This window comes from Amblyomma mixtum, chromosome 1, assembly GCF_055824585.1.
Source record: "Amblyomma mixtum isolate Tamu chromosome 1, ASM5582458v1, whole genome shotgun sequence".
Classification (NCBI taxonomy): domain Eukaryota; kingdom Metazoa; phylum Arthropoda; class Arachnida; order Ixodida; family Ixodidae; genus Amblyomma; species Amblyomma mixtum.
Genome location: NC_143012.1, coordinates 207,569,092 through 207,581,698, shown reverse-complemented (window position 1 = coordinate 207,581,698; position 12,607 = coordinate 207,569,092).

Below are 12,607 nucleotides of genomic sequence, written 5' to 3'. Positions count from 1 at the left end.
TGAGACAAAGCGAACTGCTACATTGTTTGCCTGATGACTGTTCGGCGTAGGGACCCTACGGGCAATATCGAGGTCAGAGGGTTCTAGTGGGCAGCTGAGTTTCTTTACAACTTTCCTGACTACATCGCAAACATTTTCGTTCGCATTGCTGGGTATTCCGCGCATTTCGACGTTATTTAGTCGATAGGACTGATTAAGCTGTGAAACTTGCATTTCCGGATCGGTGTTTGTTTTTCGGAGCTCGAAAAACTTCTACTTCAGACTACGATTCTCCGATAGTATTTCATCCTGTTCGGACTCAATCTGGCCATTATCCTTGCTGAGGAAATCACAGGAAATCATGCGTCTTTTCGACAGAATGGAAAGCTGGGCTAGTTGTAGGTTGTTCATGATGAAAATTTGTGGTCGCGACCAAACAAAACACAGAGAAGAAACCACAGGACCAGCTCACAGGACAAGGCGCTTGTCCTGTGGTTTCTTCTCTGTGTTTTGTTTGGTCGCGCCCACAAATTTCATCATCCGTCTTCTGCAGTTCTCTTAGCCCCGCCTTACAGGACCGTGCTTTTTGGTCATCAAGCGTAAGTCAGCTTTTAATTCCGCTTGTAATAACATTTCGAACCGTACAGGCTTGTCTTCCTTGAATTCCTTAAATTTTCTGGCTAGTTCAGCAAGAGTGGGCATTCTGGCACACAATGCAATGCAATGCAATAAAATACAATACAACCCAACACAGCACAATAGAATACAAATTGCCTGTATTAGCGATTAACGTAAACCGTGGAAAACAAGAGAAAGCACCTACCAACAAGCATCAGTAAATTGGAGAAGGGAAATAGAGAGAGAGGGAGATTAAAATGAAGCGGTCTGGGAACTGCTGTTGTCTGAAAGTAAATGAATCCTTTACCTTCAAGGCAGCGTTAATCTCTCTTTTTCCTCCAGACAACAAAATTGAGCCGGTCACCGAGGCCTGAAGTTAAGGTACCGAGGAAAGTTTACGCGGAATGCCAACGCCTCCCCCCCCCCCCAAAAAAAAAAAAAAAAGGGAAAGAGAGAAGACGTGGAGAAACAATTTCAGAAGTATGGAAGAAGCAATAGCACCGGCATTTTTTTTTTTCAACCTAACAAAAGCCCGCACGTACGCTTCTTTTGTGGGCGCCAATTTCGTTGCACAGAGTTGATTGCTAGCGAGGCTGTCAGCCGACACCATTTCCGGAGGTAAGCTTTTCGATACGTTGCTGTCTTCGCACCGTCCTGGGACCGTGAAGCCAGGGAGAACGGAATGTACGAAAAGCAGTCAACCCAACAGCTCACTCTTCTCTTTCCCCATCTCCTCCTTTCCACCTTGCCTTAACTTCATCTCTTTTTCTCTCCCCCTCCTCCGCATGCGACACGGCTCGTTTGCGTCGCTTTTGAGAAGAAAGTAGGCTTCGCTCTGTCGCTGAGCCCTGGCGTCTTTATTTACGGCGTGCCATTATTGAGAGGCGCACGCTCGCTGGGCTGCCGCTTTCGCTTTTCAATGCAGCGGCCTCATTTCAAGGCGCTCGTAGCGGCGCGTCGAGGAGTTACGCGAGCGCAGCACGCAACCGTGAGTCTGAATAATGTATGCACGTGTGTACACTCCGTTTGGGTCTAGTGTAATGTCGTTCACGCTTGGCGTATGGGGCGCGACCTGCTCGTTAGTCAAGCCCGGGGTGAAACGACGGAAGTGGAAATCTGTGACGTGGAAAGAGACGGAACGACGGGGATGCGACGTGCTTTATCTTGCCTGTCTTGTGTTTCTGCTTAGAAGAGAAAAGCTGGCAAGGAGAGAACCGGAAGTAGTTTCAAGAGGCACTGCCTGGGTGAGGTAGTGAATTCGTCGGTAACAGTTGACTAACTTCCGGTGGCACTTTTGCTAAGCATGGTCCTACCTTTTGTTTCTTGTACATCAGACTCGTATAAAAGATTATACAGGCTAAAGTATGCGTATTTTTTTTAATGGAAAGACATTTGGAAAGAACTTTGTTTGATAATGACTTGATGGTAACAAAAGTAAACCATCATTTACGGAAAGGTAGCGCATGATGTGATTCGATGTAACTGATGCGTCGGCGACATTACCGCTCACGTCGCCGATAGAAAATACTTTGCTGGCGAAATTTATGCGGATCCAGGATCCAGTTCGGGTTTACATTTTAGTCGGCTGTATGTATCATGCTGTTTCCCATTTTAATTTTTCCTCCACTTATCCTGTATCCTTTTTTTTTTCTTTTTGTTCTTAGAGTGTCGCGGATAGTCTGTAGCTGTTTTGGTTGTTCCTTAGCATTCTGTCTCTTTGCCCCCCTCCCCTTTTTTTTCGCTTTAATCCTCCTTTTTAACCGCTCTCCAAATTTCTGACCGAACCGGAGCACATTCCTAGCCCATTTCTATGTTTGCCAGCGAATTCGTAGAAGGGAGGCACGCCGCATCGGTTTCAAAAGAGTGCACAAAGAATCCGTCGACTGCGTGAACGTGAGCACGAGACCCCGGAGCTGGTATTTTCTGTCACGAAGGACAGGGCCACAAATAGCGCAGATTCAGACCACACGGCCTCAGATCGCACTTTTTCTGTCCGGGAAACGCACAAAACAGTTTTCGGTAACGAGGTCCACTGCGTGAACGCCAGAATCCTACTTGATGCGCTTGTCGCAAGAACATGTTACAAGGAGTTGTATATGAATGCCCCAAGAAGACGTGTCTGTGCATCGCGACGCTTAGCTTGGCCACTGCGTGTATTCACAGTGTCTCATAAGGCGCGGGTGACGCGGAGTGTTTGAGTTGAGTTGCTGTATGCTAACGGTGGAATTAGCCTTGCTTATACTGCCGGAAATTGCTCACTTAAATATTAACAATATCCTAAAACTGGTCACAGCTGCCCCGCTGTGCACACAGTCGCTTATAATAGAACATAGGCCACTCCTGCAGTCACCATCTAAACACACATTCACTCACAGCACAGTATTATCCTCTCCAGAAGTCACCATCTATACACATATTCAGTCGCAGTAGAACATAGTCCACTGCAGAGCCACCACCAATGCACACTCTCAAGCACAGAATAACAGAGACCATTCCAGAAGGCACCATCTACGCACACATCAAATCACAGAAGACCATAGATCGTCCCTGCTGTCACCATTTTTATAGAGTCGAGATCAGCGTCCTCAAGGCGACGCCCTAAGCAAACCGATATAACGCTGAGTAGAGAGAGAGAGAGAGGTAAAGGAAGATGAAAGACAGGATGCTTAACTAAGTGAATATTCCGGTTGGCTGGATTGGAACAAAAGCGCGGCAGATATTAATGACAGAGCCTATAAAATGTGCTCTGTTCATTCGTTACTGGATAACCTCAGACTGTATGAGTGCTTTGCAGTCTAGAGATGGCGCTGCTGAGGAACGAAGATGCCGGCGCCCTATCAGCAAGCGGCTTGTTTGAGTATAGTTTCAAACCCATTAGCAGTGCTTGCCGACCGAGGGGTCCATTCACGGGCGCGCATTGCAGAACTCGGTGTCAATTACAAATGCTGCACTTTCCCGCATACAGCCATTGCAGGCGATGCACTCTTCATTCACGCATTACCTTACACTTGCAGCATGCACTCATTTAAAGAGCAAAGCGTCTCCTCTGTTAAAGACGCTGGTCTTTCGGAATCGTGCCGACGAATGGGATTTCGCGCCAAATACGGACGCTGTCTTTAGTTACATTCGCGGTTGTCTTCTCGCTTGGACATTCAACCGCCTTTCTTGAAATATCACCGAGCCGACCTTATATTTTCGGTGTTTAGTTCTGAATGATAGCGCTGGTTACCGCGGGTGCTATTCACTTTCAAGAGTTCTAGCTCAAAGAGCTCTTAGCCGTGGCAGAAGTAGCAACCTTTCCAACCTGAGCCGCCGCGGTGGATCAGTGGTTATGGCACTTGACTGCTGACCCGAAAGACGCGGGTTCGATCCCGGCCGCTACGGTCGAATTTCGATGGAGGCGAAATTCTAGAGGCCCGTGTACTGTGCGTTGTCAGTGCACATTAAAGAACCCCAGGTGGTCGAAATTTCTGCAATCCTTCACTCCGGCGTCCCTCATACCCTGAGTCTGTTTGGGACGTTAAACCCCCATAAACCATAAACCTTTCCAACCTGATTGTTGCCATATTGCTCACTGTTCTGCGTTTTGCATCTGACGCTACCTATCCACCGCGCCTGCGGCGGGGACGCACTGCTGATTAGTGAAAAATAAGGCGATGCCCACTGAGCGATTGAAAATTTCTTGACCGCAAGGCTGGTCCGAGCTGTGAACCTCTGCGTACACAAATGACCCCTTCCCGAGCAAAGGGTGCCAACACATGAAAAAGAGGCGCAGTCATTTCATCATCACTATCATCAACGTCAGCCCCCTTACGTAAACGATATGACGAATGCCTATCACTGACACTGTCCTGCGTCAACTGCAACCTACAAACTTTTTGACTTCACCTACGCACCTGATTCTGTGCCATCACTGCTGCATTTACCTTTTCTTCGAGTTCACTCCGTCGTCTAGACCGCCGGTTCTGAGCACTCCACATTGCACGCCCTGCTCGTGTCCATTTATTTTAATGCGAAAGCATTCCTAGGGGGTCGTGCCCCTAAGACGTGTCCGCAAGACGTGTTCGCAAGACGTGTCCGCAAAACGTGTCCGCAGCAGTTGTGACGTCCTCAGAAGAGGTAGCATCAAACGAGTGGTTGTGATAGATAGTGGATCGTGTGAGGATGCTGCGCAAATAGAAATTGTGTGGATAGGATAATTAGTTAATTAATTAGAGCAAAAGTGTCGAAAAAATGTCCAAGTAGCGCAGACTTTGATATAGTGAGTGGACGGGAAAACAGCCGTGGACGGAAAAATAGTAGAAAAATAGGCACACGAGTGAAAATAAAGTTTGAAATGAATTGAAGTGTATTTGATGAGTGATAATTAATCGAACAAAAAGTTTCATTGGCAAATTAATTAGTTAATTATCAACAGAAACCATTGGATGCTTGAATAGTCTAGACGGGGATTAGTAAGTGGACCGGAAAGCAACCACGGCGCAAAATTTGAGAAACCAAAATGGTTCATTGAGGTGAAAGAAGGTAAAATTAGAGTAAATCAATCGACCATTAATTAAAGCATAAGATAATTACGCTAATTCAGTAGTTAACATAAAGAAAATGATAACGAGAGGCAAAGAGAGGCGACGAGTGGCGAGGAGGCGTCTATGCTTTCGCATTCTCCCAGTACGGGTCGCCACAGTGATTTCTAGATTTTTTATTTCTGCTAGGCTTTTATTAACTGGTTAGCATCTCTGCTCCTTGTTGCAAAATAAGCAATACTTTCTATACGCCCCTGCCCTGCGATCGCACATGCTGGCGCCGATGCGGCTTGTGAGACCCAGTTTGCTCTTCCCGATCAACCTCAAGGTCATGAAGACGGGCTTCGGACAGATAAACAACGACGAAATCTGAGATTGTGGATTTTATTGCTAGTGCGCTAATAATGTAGTAAATCAGGGGGTCTAACATCCCGAAGTCAATAATGGGCTATGAATAGAATAGAATAGAATAGAATAGAATAGAATAGAATAGAATTTATTTAAGCTGGGTGGGACCATGTACACAAGAAAATTTTCGATTTTATGGTAATATTTGCCGAGGTACCCAAGGAGAAAAGCGCCTATCTGGCGGCTCACAGGGCCTTGTGACCGTACCGTTTAGTGCTAAGCGGGAATCTTACACAATGTTTGAACCAATAACAGCGTCATGAAGCCAACATGGCACGACAACGCGTCAAGTTAAGGAAGAAGAAAACATCCAATGCAAACTACCGACAGCCAAACACGGTACAATGTTTGAGTAAAGAACAAAGCACTGATGAAATACAAATGAAGGGCAGCTTCAAAAAACTGGCAACCACGAAGCAATGCGCTCAGACATGTTCTTCGACGACACCGCAGGACATATCAAAAACAAGTACAAGTGCTTAGGGTATGCGACACTGCATAACAAAAACGTCAAAGAAAACGATTACAGAGAACAGACTTAAACATGCAATTTTTCGCTGAATTTTCGAGCAATTACATTTTTCATTATTTGGAGACGTAGTTCTTAGGTATAACTTGCAACTGCAGCCAATAATTTTTTTGTCGCTTTTAAACCTTATTTCATCATTTCTTTCAGATCTTGATACTGTGAGGAATGCCTTAGTGAAGAGCTCTGAATTATCCGAAGCTGGGTTTCTCTAACGTGCACTGACATCGCACAGCACACTGACGTTTTTGTATTTGGCCTCCATTGAAATACGGCCGCCGCGGCCGGTATCGAGCCCGCGACCTTGGAATCAGGACCCGAACCCCAAAGCCACTCATCCACCACGGCGGATCTCTGTGGTTTTTAGATGCATACGGGCTAGTCCTTGTGGTCAAATGTCCTGGAACTTCTGTAATTTACCCCGTTTCATATAGCTTTCTTGAAAAGTTGCAATACATAGTCTTGAATAAATAAACCAGTCAAATGACGAAGGAGAGAGATGGGGCGAGGCACACTCTACGACTGTAACTAACAACTGTGTCTTGAAATTGTTAGTTTCAGTCTCAGTTTGCTCCTCCTCTCTTCTATTTCCTCCATCGTTTCACTGGTTTATTTATTCAAGACCATATAGCGTTAATTGCCTGCGAGATTTATTTTATTGTGATCTCTTTCAAAGCTCGACGTAGGCCGGTCGTTTGAAAAGCGAACCAATTATTAATTTTTGCGGTTGGCTAATGGGAAGCTCTCGGCAAAACAGCACGCATAAACTGTACACTTCAAGGAAAAGCCTGATTCTACCTACGGGCACACCAGAAGCAGTCGTATTTACACCCTTTAGGAACCTTCTCAAGGTAGAGAAAACGGCAAATACTGGCGTAACCCTCTGCAAAAACTAGCGTACGGAAGTGCGCGGATTTTCCGACTGACGGGAGCACGTATTCATCTCTGCTGGCCTATTGATTATTACGATCGACACATTTGTCCGAACAGCCCGACATCTCAATAAAAATAATAAAAAGAAACATGCAGTAAATGTAATTGCATTAGTGCGCACATAAGAACACTTTCATGCGTCCTTGAAATAGGCTTAAGCGCTAAAAGACAACAAAGTTTTCACTAACGTTTCGATCGTGGACCGGTCTTTACCAGTGAAGTACTAGGCTGTGCAATGCGATGGAGACCATGGACATGGCAAAAGCGCGCCAGGAGAGGAAGCCGATAAGGTAAAAGGAACATGGAAGTTTGGACGCCAGGATGAAAACAACGTCAATAAGAACCACAAGGAAGTTGAGAGGGACGCTGTGCCACAAACAGCAACAACGCCGACAGCTGTCTGTGCCAATAGACGCATGGTAAACAACAACAACAACAGTTTCAAGCGTCTGCGCATATTTCCTTTACAGTGCCTTAGCAGACGGCCAAAAATCCGAAGTTTCAGTCTGGACGTGTACTATAGCGTGACCAGCCTTCTTGCTGCAATAGTATCCGCCACTGCGGACTTGTCACGTTTTGCACGCTTTTTTTCCTTCATGTAAGTACAAACCGGGACAAATAGCCGTACGCACTTCTTATGATTTTCCGAATCGTCAACAGAAGCGGCGACCAGGCTTTGGCCGCACTCTAACAGCAGTCGCAAGACATTGACAATTGCGTCGCTTCCGCTGCTTGCGGTATTACGCTCACAATGCTATTGGAACATGCGTTTCCCGATAAAATTGGTAAATAGGTGCTTGAGAAAAGGAAATGGCGCAGTATCTGTCTCACATATCTCGGTGGACACCTGCACTGCGCCGTAAGAGAAGAGAGAAAAGTGGGAGTGAAATAAGAAAGAAAGAAAGAAAGGAAGAAAGAAGGAAAGAATGAGAGAAAGAATGAGAGAAAGAAAGAGAGAAAGAGAGAAAGAAAGAAAGGAAGAAAGAAGGAAAGAAAGAAAGAAGTGCTGTAGTGGAGGTCGAAGTTATTCGACGACCTGGGGATCTTTAAAGTGTACTGGCATCTCGCACAGCTCACGGGCGCCTTTTTCGTTCCGCCTCCATCGAAATGCGACCGCCGGGGTCGGGTTCGAACCCGGGTACTCCGGCTCAGTAGTCGAGCGCCTTAACCACTGAGCCACAGCGGCGGTTTCCCGTGCTCAGCCGGTTCTGGGATGGCTCTGTTGTTCGGGCAAAGTAGTGGTCGCCGTCAGTGTTTACGACGCCTGGTCAGGGACATCAAGAGGTCATACGCAGAAAAGTGTCCTCGGGCCGCAGCGCACTCACGAATCCTGTATGAAGAGAACAAAAATACACAAACTTGTCACTATGGGGAACTGCGCTGTTTTCACGTGTTTTGCATCTTACCGAATGCCAATAGGGCCTTTCTTGCGCGGTCCGCTTTATGGTGTAGGAGCTTATACAGAAGACTGACTCGAGAGAGAGAGAGAGAGAGAGAGAGAAAAACTTTAATTTAACAGGAATTCGGGGCACGCCCCACGGTCCCCGCACGACCCCACTGCACTCAAGTGTTTATGTTCCTAAGGTTCATAACACTGGCAGCACGGCCGGTGGCGATGGTCTGCACGGCCGGGTCCTCCGAGCGCAGCAGGGTCTCCCAGTCCTCCCAGCTCTTGAGGTTCTCTAGGTCCCGCGGGGGAGGGTCCGCCGGGCAGAGGGAAAGGATGTGGAGGGAAGAAGCGAAGGGTTCTGGGCATAGGGCGCAAGCAGGAGTGGGGAAGGAGGGATGATAGTGGGTTAGGGTAAGGGGCGAGGGGAGAGTATGTGTTTGTAATCTGCGCCAGTGTGTTGCGTGTCTGTTATCCAGGGAGGGGTGGGGCGGGGGGTAGAGCTGGCGAGAGGCTCTGTATGCCTGGGTCAGCTCACTGAATGAGTGCAAGCGATACTTCGTGAATCCCCGATCCGAGGCCACCTGAGCCCGGTTTAAAGAACCTCGGACTAAAAGGTTGGCGGCCTCGTTTCCGGGATTCCCGGAGTGCGCAGGCACCCATATTAGCTCCACTTGGCGGGGCGGGGGTGCATCGGGCGAGTCCAGTATGTCAAAAGGAGGGACATGAACTCGGCCTCGAGCAAAATTTAGAATCGCAGTTTTAGAGTCAGTTAAAATATACCGGGCTTCCGTGCGGGTTATAGCAAGTGCAATGGCGGCTTCCTCTGCAGCCTCTGGGGACGTGTCTGGAGGGAGAGGTAGTGTGAGGAGGGTGGATGAAGAGGAGTCCACCGCAGCTGCTGTCGCTTCATCACCCGTGCAGGCAGCGTCCACCCATACGGCGTCCGGCTCGGGGCCGTACGCTCGATGGAGTGCCTTCGCACGGGCTCTGCGGCGCTGCTCATGGTGGGACGGGTGCATATTCCTCGGGAGTGGCCTGATGAGAAGCTCTCGGTGAAGGGATCGTGGGATGGCGAGGAGGGTTGGGTCGTTGGCCGGTATTTTGATTCCCAGGGAGTCCAGGATATACCGACCTGTGGAAGTTTTTGTGAGCCTGATGTATTGGGCCTGTTGGTGGGCCTCCACCAGTTCCCCGATCGTGTTGTAGAGGCCCAGACCTAGTAATCTGTCTGTGGGTGTGTTGAGGGGAAGATGAAGTGCTACCTTGAATGCCTTGCAAATCAAAGCATCCAAAGTGTTTATGTCATGTTTGGATAGTTGTAAGTATGGGGTAGTGTACAGTACACGGCTGAGGACAAAGGCATGAATGAGGCGACATAGGTCGCGCTCCTTCATGCCTGTGTGACGTCCCGAAACCCTGCGGATGAGGTGCGATATCGCGCCTACAACCTGCTTGAGTTTCTTGAGGGTAGTGGTGTTTTTGCCGTCGTTCTGGATGTGCAGGCCCAATACACGGAGGGTGCCAACGTCAGGTACCGGGTAACGATTCAATTCAATGGCAATGGGGGAGCGGGGACAGCGGCGGTTCTTAGGCCGGATGAGGAGCAGTTCGGACTTCTCTGGGGAGCAAGACAGTCCGATGGTCCGTGCGTAATTTTGGGTGAGGGTGGCTGCTTCTTGTAAGGTGTTCTCTGTCGCCGTCACGGCCGTGGGTGGTCCACAGGGTGATATCATCGGCATAAAGAGTGTGCTTGAGGTGGGGAATAGTTGCCAATTTTCGGGCGAGGGGGATGAGGGTAATGTTAAAGAGAAAGGGGGAAAGGACGGACCATTGAGGGGTGCCGATACTCTGAAGTGTGTAGGAGGGGGAAGACAGAGGGCCGAAGTGTATCTCAGCCGTGCGGTCAGTCAGGAATGCTTGAATGTAGGCGTACGTGCGCACACCCACATTCAATGGGGATAGAGCAGTCATGATCGCCTGATGTCCAATGCGATCAAAAGCTTTGGAGAGATCCAAAGCTAAGACTGCCTTGGTGTGACCTGGAAGAAGCGGGTCAAAAAGGTCGTGTGTGAGTTGCAGCATGGCATCCTGTGCGGATAGATGAGGGCGGAATCCCACCATGCTATGCGGGTAGAGATTGTTGTCCGCCATGTGACTTGTGAGTCTCGCTAACACAACATGCTCGAGGAGCTTCCCGAGGCATGAGGTTAGCGAAATCGGGCGAAGGTTTTGAATGGTGAGTGGTTTGTTGGGTTTTGGTATAAATATTACCTTCGCGTGGCGCCAGGACTGCGGGAGGTTACCCTCCCTCCAGCACTGGTTGAAGTATTTCGTAATGTGCGTGATCGATCGGTCATTAAGATTACGGAGCATGGAATTTGTGATTTGGTCTGCACCAGGTGCGGAGTTGGCGCGGATAATCAGGAGGGCCGCTCTGACTTCCGTCTCCGTGATGTCGGTGTCGAGTGTGGGATTTGGTTGTCCTGTGTAGTGGGGTAGAGGTGTGGGGCCGCCTGGAGATGTGTACATGGTTTGAAGTGTGTCTAAAAGGGTGTCGGGATCGTCAATGTGTTCATGTGTGAGGCGTGTCACGTGGTGCTGTGCTGCTGATTTGGTGCGTGTGGGGTCAATGAGGTGTCGGAGGAGTTGCCATGCACGTTTGCTGGACAGGTTTCCGGCGATGCCGTCGCATATCTGTCCCCAGTTGGATCGACAGAGCTCCTCAGAGTGCTGTTGGATTTGTGTCTGCAGCGCGGCCAGCCGCTTTTTAAGCGTTCTGTTGTGTTTGTTGCCTTTCCAGCGTTCCAGGATGCTGTGATAAGCCTCCCAGAGGTGGGCTAGGCGTGTGTCAAGGGTCGGTGTTTCAGTTGTAGTTTCAATGTGTCGCGTGTTGTGGTGAACGTCATGCTTGAGTGATTGCACCCATGCATCGATGTCTGCGATGGGAGTGTCTGGGAGGGCGGTGCGTGCAGCGCGAAAGGCATCCCGGTTAATGAGTTCGTGTGTCATATTTGCGTGAAAGGGTGGTTTGTATGGGAGAGTGATTTGTATAATGTAATGATCACTGCCCAGTGTATGTTGTGTTCTGTTCCAGGGAACGCCGCGGATACAGCGGCTCAGCGTCAGGTCCGGACTGGTGTCCATGCTGACACTGTTGCCGATCCGCGAAGGCGTCTGAAACGTGTTGTGCACAGTGAGTTGGAGGTTCTGCAGGAGCAGCCAGAGCCTGCGAGCTCGATGTGTCGTGGTTGTGTATCCCCAGTCAGAACGCTGGCTGTTGAAGTCCCCACCGATGAGTAGGGGATGTTTCCCTGCTAGATCGTGTAGCTTTCGCAGAAGTGATTCTAGCGGCGCCATCGGCAGGGACGGGGGGTGGTATATGTTTGCTATAAATATAGAAGGAAGTGAATGTGTGTGATGTATAAATTCCGTGATCACGCAGGGCGTCTCAGACGTAATGTGATGAGTTTTGTAGGTGAGGCTGCGGTGGATGAGTGTGGACGCCCTGGGTGTGTTAGTGGTATCCGAGTGTGTAGATGTATAGCTGGGGAGGGTTGCTCGGTGTGCAGTCTCTTGGAGAAGAAGTATGTGGGGCGTGGGTGTGATGGTGGGAAGGAGAAGTTGCAGAGGTGCGCGCTTTGCCCGGAAGCCGAAGCAGTTCCAAGTTATAATGGGGAGATAATTAGTGTTCCCCCCGCCATATTGGATGGTGGGGGGATTGAGGAGGGTATTAAGACGGGTGTCAATTGGTATGTGTGGCTCAGGGAAGGTGTTTTGTGCTTGCTGAGGTAGGATGGAGGGAGTGGAGGGGGTTTGAAGTTGGGTGAAGCGATGGGTAAGATTATGTTCCAAGAGCTCCATCATCTTGGTAAGCATAGCGTCCATGCGCTGCTCAAGTTTTTCGGTGAGGGTGGCGGCAAGGTGATTGAATCTGGCCTCGAGGCCGGCGTCTAGCTCTTTCAGTTTATGGTCAAATTTTGCTTCGAGTGCTGCTAATTTAGCGTCTATTTCTGGGCGCACGGGAGGGGGTGTGGCGTCTGTGGTGCGCTGTTTCTTTGCAGGAGGGTTGCTCGAAGTGTCTGTGGATGATGAGCTCGAATTAATGACAGGGGGTGCGGGTTGAGGGGGCATGGAGGGGGCGGGGGTGCTTAGGAGGGAGGAAAGGCGGCTTACCTCTTACCTCGTCACGCAAGGCCTTGAGTTCCTGGTCTCTCGGGTCTGCCTGGGAGG